The following is a 15,134-nucleotide window of genomic DNA, read 5'->3' as shown; positions in this document are numbered from 1 at the left end:
CACGTTGGGATGAGATGAGGCTTGGCTGTGTGTAATCACCCTGTATGGTTCCTTGCTCCATTTCATCGTGTTCCGCCTGCAATGCATCCTCTTTGATTGTGAGCAGAGAGCGTTTCAGAAGACAGAGAAGCGAGATGGTGACGCTAATTATGGCGTCATTGCCGCTCACCATCTTGGTGGAGTCCTCAAAATTTTGGAGGATGGTACATATGTCTGACATCCATGTCCACTCCTGAGGTCTTATGTGTGAAGTCTGAACTGAATACCTTGTTGATGCTGGTACTCAACAACTGCCCTCTTCTGCTCACAAATCCTTCCCAACATCTGCAGTGTAGAGTTCCAACAAGTGGGGACATCACACACCAGTCTATGACCCGGAAGCTGCAAACGCTGCTGAAACAGTGCAAGGGCGGTGGAAGCTGTAGCTGACTTTCTAAAATGGGCACACAGGTGGCGTACTTTAACAAGCAGATCCGGCAGCTCCGGCTAGGATATGAGAAACTGCTGAACCACGAGGTTAAGCACATGGGCCAGGCACATGGGCCTCACCTCAGAACCGCCACCAGGTTCCAGCCATTGTCACACACGACCATGCCTGGCTGTAGGTTCAGCGGTGTGAGCCACAGATCTGCCTGCTCTTTCAGAGCTATCCACAACTCTTCAGCATTGTGCGGTTTTTCACCTAAGCATATTCGCTTTAGCACAGCCTGTTGCCTCTTGGCCGAGGCAGTGCTGCAGTGCTTCCAGCTTGTGATTGATGTGGTCATTTCGGGGATGGAGGCTGAAGAGGAGGAGGAGGCTGAGGAGGATGAGGTGCAGGAGCTGAAGACCGTGGGGGCAACCCTGATTGACCTAGGGTCCGCAATCGTTGGCGTCGGGAGGACATGTTCCGTCCCAAGGTCCGACTGGGTCCCGACTTCCACTATGTTAACCCAGTGTACCGTCAGCGAGATGTACCGTCCCTGTCCACAAGCACTTGTCCACGTGTCCGTGGTTAGGTTGACTTTATCGGTAACTGCGTTGTTGAGAGCACGACTAATGTTTTGGTACACATTCTTTTGTAATGCGGGGACGGCACACCAGGAGAAATAGTGGCAGCTGGCACCTGAGCATGGAGCCGGGTGTTAACTGACCGATTAAAGTTCAGAATTTGATCCTGCTACTCATGTTGCCAGATCATTTCCTGATACCACTCAGAAAGTGGAGTGGTATTGGGGCAAGCGGGGTCCATGGTCTGAGCAAACTAGAACTCCTGTGGATCGTGGACTCACTGTGCTATGGCCAGACTTACCCTAGGGGGGTGTAACTAAGCAGCTACCTGGTATTCACTGGAGCCTCTGATGGTGAGGTCAGGTGGCTGCCAGGTACCACTCCAGGGCAGTTTCTGGAACAGTATTAGCTGACCCCAAGGGTCAGAGACACTGGTTCGGACTGTGTGTCCCCGGCAGAACAGGATGGCCACTGGTACTGGTCCAGACTGTGCGGCTTCTGGAAAGCAGACAGGATGGCCACCGGTATGGGTTCAGACTGTGCAGTTTCAAGATAGACGTCAGGGAGGCCACTGGTACTGGTATAGGCTGTGCGGCTTCTGTTTAGTAGACAGGTCAGGAATGCAAGCATGATATAGGTTAGGCAAATCAGGGTCAGGATCCTACAAAGAGGACAAGAGGACCTAACCGCAGGCAAGCAAGTATTAACTATTGCACAAACGTTGTTCAGGCACCTCCCAACAGGTGGAGGTACCTTAAGTAGCAAGTGTCTCGCAGCTATTGGCTGGGGACACTTTAGGAGAGTGCATGCTGTCTCTTTAAGAGACAGACTGTGAGCATGCGCGTGCCATAAGAGCGCTGCCAGGAGATCTGCCAAACGCGCGCAGGAGACTTAGTCGGGGGGCCGGTGCGATGAATCAGTCTGTGTCCTTGCATAGGGGGAGGGAGTGGAGGCATGCAAGGACGCCTTTGCTACACCTTGTAAAGGGATATCTAGCAAACACATTTCAGATTGCCATCTGTAGCAGCAGTCTTAAACGCGTTTGCTAGATATCCCTCTACAAGGGTTGCGATTATTAAATACTTACCCAATAAAATATGGTTTTAACTCAAGATTCTGATGCTGAAATCCCTTTCTCCAGATACCAAGATTAACACAGATTTTAAAAAATACCAAATAAATACAGACCCTAAACAAGACTCCAAAATTACTTCAGATTCCATACTGTACTCATGAATAAATGCGCACCTCGATTCAGGCCCCAAAATAAATTCAGATTCTATAAAAGACTTCAAATTAACACAAATTGATACAAAATGCCAAAATAAATACAGATCCGAACATAACCCCAGAATCAAGTTTGAATCCAATTCAAGATTCCAAAATAAAAAGATACTAATACTAAACCAGATGCCAATCTCTGTTATATCCAAGACTCTGAAATATACACACATCACAAAATAGACCCCCCAAAAAAGTGAAAATACCAAGCCGTAAAATGATGATAGGACCTGACCCCCATCATTTTTTTTCCACTATTCTTCACGTAGAGATCTCATCATTCAAAGACGAAAAGTCCTGACAGATGTTCATTGGGTGATTTAGTACAGTAAGCAGATTTCTAAGTATCCCATTGTTGGTCCCTCTTGTGATCAGTTGTGATCTGTGGGGAAGCTAGACATTAAGTGTGGAAATTCGCAGTAGTGCCACCCCAGGAGAAAGTAGGTATTACACAACGCCTATTCAGATCAATGGGTTGTCTGCGTAATGACAAGACAGGACAAGTTCTCCAGGGATGAGGGTCCTTAAAAAGGGGTCTCACTCTAATACTAAATAGTAATAGGATAAATATAAAAAAATTGGTTACCTGTACAACACCTTTAATAATGTATACACCCTTGATAGATCTTCACAGCAGAGAGTATGCATTTATTTAATAATTTCCATAATAAACTGATGCACAGTGATCTAAAAGCAAGATGGACAAGATGGTAATTACTTCCATCACCGCTCCCTGGCGCACAATGGTTTTCGGAGAACTGTAATACCGCGAACTTCTCTAGAACAAGGACATCCTGCATTGACCTTTATGGCTCATTAAGGTGTTTTTTTTCAAAGTCTCTGTGTACTCAGGAGAAGCAGATGATATTACAGTGTCGAAGGCGCTGAAAGCTACTGGGAACCAATTTACAGTTTGACTTTATGGTTCATTACGTCCGTTCACAGGTTTAGCCCATTTTTTTTATATTTTTGTTTATTTTCTATTTTACCGCATAAGATAACTTGATACTGACTTCTGGATATTGGTTGATTAGAAAGAGAGGAAATGATTACTGGAATTTATCTTACTTTTCTTTTATCCTGACAAAATGATGCGCAACCTTGAAATCACATTCAAGGGTAAACATGATGCTGTAATAACAGAAGGATCTTCAGTAAAAAGTGATTTCTGATGATAAGATTCAATGATCCCGTGGTCAATATAACTACTATAATACTGCTCCTATGCACAAGAATATAACTACTATAATACTGCTCCTATGCACAAGAATATAACTACTATAATACTGCTCCTATGTACAAGAATATAACTACTATAATACTGCTCCTATGTACAAGAATATAACTACTATAATACTGCCCCTATGTACAAGAATATAACTACTATAATACTGCCCCTATGTACAGGAATATAACTACTATAATACTGCTCCTATGTACAAGAATATAACTACTATAATACTACCCCTATGTACAAGAATATAACTACTATAATACTGCTCCCTATGTACAAGAATATAACTACTATAATACTGCTCCCTATGTATAAGAATATAACTACTATAATACTGCTCCTATGTACAAGAATATAACTACTATAATACTGATCCTATGTACAAGAATATAACTACTATAATACTGCCCCCTATGTACAAGAATATAACTACTATAATACTGCTCCTATGTACAAGAATATAACTACTATAATACTGCTCCCTATGTACAAGAATATAACTACTATAATACTGCCGCTATGTACAAGAATATAACTACTATAATATTGCTCCTATGTACAAGAATATAACTACTATAATACTGCCCCTATGTACAGGAATATAACTACTGTAATACTGCTCCTATGTACAAGAATATAACTACTATAATATTGCCGCTATGTACAAGAATATAACTACTATAATACTGCTCCCTATGTATAAGAATATAACTACTATAATACTGCTCCTATGTACAAGAATATAACTACTATAATACTGATCCTATGTACAAGAATATAACTACTATAATACTGCCCCCTATGTACAAGAATATAACTACTATAATACTGCTCCTATGTACAAGAATATAACTACTATAATACTGCCCCTATGTACAAGAATATAACTACTATAATACTGCCGCTATGTACAAGAATATAACTACTATAATACTGCTCCCTATGTACAAGAATATAACTACTATAATACTGCTCCCTATGTCTAAGAATATAACTACTATAATACTGCTCCTATGTACAAGAATATAACTACTATAATACTGATCCTATGTACAAGAATATAACTACTATAATACTGCTCCTATGTACAAGAATATAACTACTATAATACTGCTCCTATGTACAAGAATATAGCTACTATAATACTGCCCCCTATGTACAAGAATATAACTACTATAATACTGCCCCCTATGTAGAAGAATATAACCACTATAATACTGCTCCTATGTACAAGAATATAACGACTATAATACTGCCCCTATGCACAAGAATATAACTACTATAATACTGTTCCCTATGCACAAGAATATAACTACTATAATACTGCTCCTATGTACAAGAATATAACTACTATAATACTGCTCCTATGTGCAATAATATAACTACTAAAATACTGCCCCCTATGTACAAGATTATAACTACTATAATACTGCTCCTATATAAAAGAATATAACTACTATAATACTGCTCCAATGTACAAGAATATAACAACTATAATACTGCCCCTATGCACAAGAATATAACTACTATAATACTGCCCCCTATGTACAAGAATATAACTACTATAATACTGCCCCTATGTACAAGAATATAACTACTATAATACTGCCCCCTATGTACAAGAATATAACTACTATAATACTGCCCCTATACACATGAATATAACTACTATAATACTGCCCCTATGTACATAAATATAACTACTATAATACTGCCCCCTATGTGCAAGAATATAACTACTATAATACTGCCCCTATACACAAGAATATAACTACTATAATACTGCTCCTATGTACAAGAATATAACTACTATAATACTGCTCCTATGTACAAGAATATAACTACTATAATACTGCCCCTATGTGCAAGAATATAATGACTATAATACTGCCCCTATGTACAAGAATATAACTACTATAATACTGCCCCTATGTACAAGAATATAACTACTATAATACTGCCCCCTATGTACAAGAATATAACTACTATAATACTGCCCCTATACACAGGAATATAACTACTATAATACTGCTCCTATGTACAAGAATATAACGACTATAATACTGCCCCTATGCACAAGAATATAACTACTATAATATTGCTCCCTATGAACAAGAATATAACTACTATAATACTGCTCCCTATGCACAAGAATATAACTACTATAATACTGCCCCCTATGTACAAGAATATAACTACTATAATACTGCCCCTATGTACAAGAATATAACTACTATAATACTGCTCTTATGTACAAGAATATAACTACTATAGTACTGCTCCCTGTGTACAAGAATATAACTACTATAATACTGCTCCTATGTACAAGAATATAACTACTATAATACTGCCCCTATGTACAAGAATATAACTACTATAATACTGCCCCCTATGTTTAAGAATATAACTACTATAATACTGCCCCTATACACAAGAATATAACTACTATAATACTGCTCCTATGTACAAGAATATAACGACTATAATACTGCCCCTATGCACAAGAATATAACTACTATAGTACTGCTCCCTATGTACAAGAGTATAACTACTATAATACTGCTCCTATGTACAAGAATATAACTACTATAATACTGCTCCTATGTACAAGAATATAACTACTATAATACTGCCCCTATGTACAAGAATATAACTACTATAATACTGCCCCCTATGTACAAGAATATAACTACTATAATACTGCTCCCTATGTACAAGAATATAACTACTATAATACTGCTCCCTATGTACAAGAATATAACTACTATAATACTGCTCCTATGTACAAGAATATAACTACTATAATACTGCCCCTATGTACAGGAATATAACTACTATAATACTGCTCCTAACTACAAGAATATAACTACTATAATACTACCCCTATGTACAAGAATATAACTACTATAATACTGCTCCCTATGTACAAGAATATAACTACTATAATACTGCCGCTATGTACAAGAATATAACTACTATAATATTGCTCCTATGTACAAGAATATAACTACTATAATACTGCCCCTATGTACAGGAATATAACTACTGTAATACTGCTCCTATGTACAAGAATATAACTACTATAATATTGCCGCTATGTACAAGAATATAACTACTATAATACTGCTCCCTATGTACAAGAATATAACTACTATAATACTGCTCCCTATGTATAAGAATATAACTACTATAATACTGCTCCTATGTACAAGAATATAACTACTATAATACTGATCCTATGTACAAGAATATAACTACTATAATACTGCCCCCTATGTACAAGAATATAACTACTATAATACTGCTCCTATGTACAAGAATATAACTACTATAATACTGCCCCTATGTACAAGAATATAACTACTATAATACTGCCGCTATGTACAAGAATATAACTACTATAATACTGCTCCCTATGTACAAGAATATAACTACTATAATACTGCTCCCTATGTATAAGAATATAACTACTATAATACTGCTCCTATGTACAAGAATATAACTACTATAATACTGATCCTATGTACAAGAATATAACTACTATAATACTGCTCCTATGTACAAGAATATAACTACTATAATACTGCTCCTATGTACAAGAATATAACTACTATAATACTGCCCCCTATGTACAAGAATATAACTACTATAATACTGCCCCCTATGTAGAAGAATATAACCACTATAATACTGCTCCTATGTACAAGAATATAACGACTATAATACTGCCCCTATGCACAAGAATATAACTACTATAATACTGTTCCCTATGCACAAGAATATAACTACTATAATACTGCTCCTATGTACAAGAATATAACTACTATAATACTGCTCCTATGTGCAATAATATAACTACTAAAATACTGCCCCCTATGTACAAGATTATAACTACTATAATACTGCTGCTATATAAAAGAATATAACTACTATAATACTGCTCCAATGTACAAGAATATAACAACTATAATACTGCCCCTATGCACAAGAATATAACTACTATAATACTGCCCCCTATGTACAAGAATATAACTACTATAATACTGCCCCTATGTACAAGAATATAACTACTATAATACTGCTCCCTATGTACAAGAATATAACTACTATAATACTGCCGCTATGTACAAGAATATAACTACTATAATATTGCTCCTATGTACAAGAATATAACTACTATAATACTGCCCCTATGTACAGGAATATAACTACTGTAATACTGCTCCTATGTACAAGAATATAACTACTATAATATTGCCGCTATGTACAAGAATATAACTACTATAATACTGCTCCCTATGTATAAGAATATAACTACTATAATACTGCTCCTATGTACAAGAATATAACTACTATAATACTGATCCTATGTACAAGAATATAACTACTATAATACTGCCCCCTATGTACAAGAATATAACTACTATAATACTGCTCCTATGTACAAGAATATAACTACTATAATACTGCCCCTATGTACAAGAATATAACTACTATAATACTGCCGCTATGTACAAGAATATAACTACTATAATACTGCTCCCTATGTACAAGAATATAACTACTATAATACTGCTCCCTATGTCTAAGAATATAACTACTATAATACTGCTCCTATGTACAAGAATATAACTACTATAATACTGATCCTATGTACAAGAATATAACTACTATAATACTGCTCCTATGTACAAGAATATAACTACTATAATACTGCTCCTATGTACAAGAATATAACTACTATAATACTGCCCCCTATGTACAAGAATATAACTACTATAATACTGCCCCCTATGTAGAAGAATATAACCACTATAATACTGCTCCTATGTACAAGAATATAACGACTATAATACTGCCCCTATGCACAAGAATATAACTACTATAATACTGTTCCCTATGCACAAGAATATAACTACTATAATACTGCTCCTATGTACAAGAATATAACTACTATAATACTGCTCCTATGTGCAATAATATAACTACTAAAATACTGCCCCCTATGTACAAGATTATAACTACTATAATACTGCTCCTATATAAAAGAATATAACTACTATAATACTGCTCCAATGTACAAGAATATAACAACTATAATACTGCCCCTATGCACAAGAATATAACTACTATAATACTGCCCCCTATGTACAAGAATATAACTACTATAATACTGCCCCTATGTACAAGAATATAACTACTATAATACTGCCCCCTATGTACAAGAATATAACTACTATAATACTGCCCCTATACACATGAATATAACTACTATAATACTGCCCCTATGTACATAAATATAACTACTATAATACTGCCCCCTATGTGCAAGAATATAACTACTATAATACTGCCCCTATACACAAGAATATAACTACTATAATACTGCTCCTATGTACAAGAATATAACTACTATAATACTGCTCCTATGTACAAGAATATAACTACTATAATACTGCCCCTATGTGCAAGAATATAATGACTATAATACTGCCCCTATGTACAAGAATATAACTACTATAATACTGCCCCTATGTACAAGAATATAACTACTATAATACTGCCCCCTATGTACAAGAATATAACTACTATAATACTGCCCCTATACACAGGAATATAACTACTATAATACTGCTCCTATGTACAAGAATATAACGACTATAATACTGCCCCTATGCACAAGAATATAACTACTATAATATTGCTCCCTATGAACAAGAATATAACTACTATAATACTGCTCCCTATGCACAAGAATATAACTACTATAATACTGCCCCCTATGTACAAGAATATAACTACTATAATACTGCCCCTATGTACAAGAATATAACTACTATAATACTGCTCTTATGTACAAGAATATAACTACTATAGTACTGCTCCCTGTGTACAAGAATATAACTACTATAATACTGCTCCTATGTACAAGAATATAACTACTATAATACTGCCCCTATGTACAAGAATATAACTACTATAATACTGCCCCCTATGTTTAAGAATATAACTACTATAATACTGCCCCTATACACAAGAATATAACTACTATAATACTGCTCCTATGTACAAGAATATAACGACTATAATACTGCCCCTATGCACAAGAATATAACTACTATAGTACTGCTCCCTATGTACAAGAGTATAACTACTATAATACTGCTCCTATGTACAAGAATATAACTACTATAATACTGCTCCTATGTACAAGAATATAACTACTATAATACTGCCCCTATGTACAAGAATATAACTACTATAATACTGCCCCCTATGTACAAGAATATAACTACTATAATACTGCTCCCTATGTACAAGAATATAACTACTATAATACTGCTCCCTATGTACAAGAATATAACTACTATAATACTGCTCCTATGTACAAGAATATAACTACTATAATACTGCCCCTATGTACAGGAATATAACTACTATAATACTGCTCCTAACTACAAGAGTATAACTACTATAATACTACCCCTATGTACAAGAATATAACTACTATAATACTGCTCCCTATGTACAAGAATATAACTACTATAATACTGCCGCTATGTACAAGAATATAACTACTATAATATTGCTCCTATGTACAAGAATATAACTACTATAATACTGCCCCTATGTACAGGAATATAACTACTGTAATACTGCTCCTATGTACAAGAATATAACTACTATAATATTGCCGCTATGTACAAGAATATAACTACTATAATACTGCTCCCTATGTACAAGAATATAACTACTATAATACTGCTCCCTATGTATAAGAATATAACTACTATAATACTGCTCCTATGTACAAGAATATAACTACTATAATACTGATCCTATGTACAAGAATATAACTACTATAATACTGCCCCCTATGTACAAGAATATAACTACTATAATACTGCTCCTATGTACAAGAATATAACTACTATAATACTGCCCCTATGTACAAGAATATAACTACTATAATACTGCCGCTATGTACAAGAATATAACTACTATAATACTGCTCCCTATGTACAAGAATATAACTACTATAATACTGCTCCCTATGTATAAGAATATAACTACTATAATACTGCTCCTATGTACAAGAATATAACTACTATAATACTGATCCTATGTACAAGAATATAACTACTATAATACTGCTCCTATGTACAAGAATATAACTACTATAATACTGCTCCTATGTACAAGAATATAACTACTATAATACTGCCCCCTATGTACAAGAATATAACTACTATAATACTGCCCCCTATGTAGAAGAATATAACCACTATAATACTGCTCCTATGTACAAGAATATAACGACTATAATACTGCCCCTATGCACAAGAATATAACTACTATAATACTGTTCCCTATGCACAAGAATATAACTACTATAATACTGCTCCTATGTACAAGAATATAACTACTATAATACTGCTCCTATGTGCAATAATATAACTACTAAAATACTGCCCCCTATGTACAAGATTATAACTACTATAATACTGCTCCTATATAAAAGAATATAACTACTATAATACTGCTCCAATGTACAAGAATATAACAACTATAATACTGCCCCTATGCACAAGAATATAACTACTATAATACTGCCCCCTATGTACAAGAATATAACTACTATAATACTGCCCCTATGTACAAGAATATAACTACTATAATACTGCCCCCTATGTACAAGAATATAACTACTATAATACTGCCCCTATACACATGAATATAACTACTATAATACTGCCCCTATGTACATAAATATAACTACTATAATACTGCCCCCTATGTGCAAGAATATAACTACTATAATACTGCCCCTATACACAAGAATATAACTACTATAATACTGCTCCTATGTACAAGAATATAACTACTATAATACTGCTCCTATGTACAAGAATATAACTACTATAATACTGCCCCTATGTGCAAGAATATAATGACTATAATACTGCCCCTATGTACAAGAATATAACTACTATAATACTGCCCCTATGTACAAGAATATAACTACTATAATACTGCCCCCTATGTACAAGAATATAACTACTATAATACTGCCCCTATACACAGGAATATAACTACTATAATACTGCTCCTATGTACAAGAATATAACTACTATAATACTGCCCCTATGTACAAGAATATAACTACTATAATACTGCTCTTATGTACAAGAATATAACTACTATAGTACTGCTCCCTGTGTACAAGAATATAACTACTATAATACTGCTCCTATGTACAAGAATATAACTACTATAATACTGCCCCTATGTACAAGAATATAACTACTATAATACTGCCCCCTATGTTTAAGAATATAACTACTATAATACTGCCCCTATACACAAGAATATAACTACTATAATACTGCTCCTATGTACAAGAATATAACGACTATAATACTGCCCCTATGCACAAGAATATAACTACTATAGTACTGCTCCCTATGTACAAGAGTATAACTACTATAATACTGCTCCTATGTACAAGAATATAACTACTATAATACTGCTCCTATGTACAAGAATATAACTACTATAATACTGCCCCTATGTACAAGAATATAACTACTATAATACTGCCCCCTATGTACAAGAATATAACTACTATAATACTGCTCCCTATGTACAGGAATATAACTACTATAATACTGCTCCCTATGTACAAGAATATAACTACTATAATACTGCTCCTATGTACAAGAATATAACTACTATAATACTGCCCCTATGTACAGGAATATAACTACTATAATACTGCTCCTATGTACAAGAATATAACTACTATAATACTACCCCTATGTACAAGAATATAACTACTATAATACTGCTCCCTATGTACAAGAATATAACTACTATAATACTGCTCCCTATGTATAAGAATATAACTACTATAATACTGCTCCTATGTACAAGAATATAACTACTATAATACTGATCCTATGTACAAGAATATAACTACTATAATACTGCCCCCTATGTACAAGAATATAACTACTATAATACTGCTCCTATGTACAAGAATATAACTATTATAATACTGCTACCTATGTACAAGAATATAACTACTATAATACTGCCGCTATGTACAAGAATATAACTACTATAATATTGCTCCTATGTACAAGAATATAACTACTATAATACTGCCCCTATGTACAGGAATATAACTACTGTAATACTGCTCCTATGTACAAGAATATAACTACTATAATATTGCCGCTATGTACAAGAATATAACTACTATAATACTGCTCCCTATGTACAAGAATATAACTACTATAATACTGCTCCCTATGTATAAGAATATAACTACTATAATACTGCTCCTATGTACAAGAATATAACTACTATAATACTGATCCTATGTACAAGAATATAACTACTATAATACTGCCCCCTATGTACAAGAATATAACTACTATAATACTGCTCCTATGTACAAGAATATAACTACTATAATACTGCCCCTATGTACAAGAATATAACTACTATAATACTGCCGCTATGTACAAGAATATAACTACTATAATACTGCTCCCTATGTACAAGAATATAACTACTATAATACTGCTCCCTATGTATAAGAATATAACTACTATAATACTGCTCCTATGTACAAGAATATAACTACTATAATACTGATCCTATGTACAAGAATATAACTACTATAATACTGCTCCTATGTACAAGAATATAACTACTATAATACTGCTCCTATGTACAAGAATATAACTACTATAATACTGCCCCCTATGTACAAGAATATAACTACTATAATACTGCCCCCTATGTAGAAGAATATAACCACTATAATACTGCTCCTATGTACAAGAATATAACGACTATAATACTGCCCCTATGCACAAGAATATAACTACTATAATACTGTTCCCTATGCACAAGAATATAACTACTATAATACTGCTCCTATGTACAAGAATATAACTACTATAATACTGCTCCTATGTGCAATAATATAACTACTAAAATACTGCCCCCTATGTACAAGATTATAACTACTATAATACTGCTCCTATATAAAAGAATATAACTACTATAATACTGCTCCAATGTACAAGAATATAACAACTATAATACTGCCCCTATGCACAAGAATATAACTACTATAATACTGCCCCCTATGTACAAGAATATAACTACTATAATACTGCCCCTATGTACAAGAATATAACTACTATAATACTGCCCCCTATGTACAAGAATATAACTACTATAATACTGCCCCTATACACATGAATATAACTACTATAATACTGCCCCTATGTACATAAATATAACTACTATAATACTGCCCCCTATGTGCAAGAATATAACTACTATAATACTGCCCCTATACACAAGAATATAACTACTATAATACTGCTCCTATGTACAAGAATATAACTACTATAATACTGCTCCTATGTACAAGAATATAACTACTATAATACTGCCCCTATGTGCAAGAATATAATGACTATAATACTGCCCCTATGTACAAGAATATAACTACTATAATACTGCCCCTATGTACAAGAATATAACTACTATAATACTGCCCCCTATGTACAAGAATATAACTACTATAATACTGCCCCTATACACAGGAATATAACTACTATAATACTGCTCCTATGTACAAGAATATAACGACTATAATACTGCCCCTATGCACAAGAATATAACTACTATAATACTGCTCCCTATGAACAAGAATATAACTACTATAATACTGCTCCCTATGCACAAGAATATAACTACTATAATACTGCCCCCTATGTACAAGAATATAACTACTATAATACTGCCCCTATGTACAAGAATATAACTACTATAATACTGCTCTTATGTACAAGAATATAACTACTATAGTACTGCTCCCTGTGTACAAGAATATAACTACTATAATACTGCTCCTGTGTACAAGAATATAACTACTATAATACTGCCCCTATGTACAAGAATATAACTACTATAATACTGCCCCCTATGTTTAAGAATATAACTACTATAATACTGCCCCTATACACAAGAATATAACTACTATAATACTGCTCCTATGTACAAGAATATAACGACTATAATACTGCCCCTATGCACAAGAATATAACTACTATAGTACTGCTCCCTATGTACAAGAGTATAACTACTATAATACTGCTCCTATGTACAAGAATATAACTACTATAATACTGCTCCTATGTACAAGAATATAACTACTATAATACTGCCCCTATGTACAAGAATATAACTACTATAATACTGCCCCCTATGTACAAGAATATAACTACTATAATACTGCTCCCTATGTACAAGAATATAACTACTATAATACTGCTCCCTATGTACAAGAATATAACTACTATAATACTGCTCCTATGTACAAGAATATAACTACTATAATACTGCCCCTATGTACAGGAATATAACTACTATAATACTGCTCCTATGTACAAGAATATAACTACTATAATACTACCCCTATGTACAAGAATATAACTACTATAATACTGCTCCCTATGTACAAGAATATAACTACTATAATACTGCCGCTATGTACAAGAATATAACTACTATAATATTGCTCCTATGTACAAGAATATAACTA

Source organism: Phyllobates terribilis, unplaced genomic scaffold (genome assembly GCF_046119375.1).
Source record: "Phyllobates terribilis strain yellow unplaced genomic scaffold, ASM4611937v1 Scaffold_1__5_contigs__length_1240528914, whole genome shotgun sequence".
Taxonomy (NCBI): Eukaryota; Metazoa; Chordata; class Amphibia; order Anura; family Dendrobatidae; genus Phyllobates; species Phyllobates terribilis.
The sequence above is the reverse complement of the archived record's forward strand: the minus strand, read 5'-3'. Positions refer to the sequence as shown.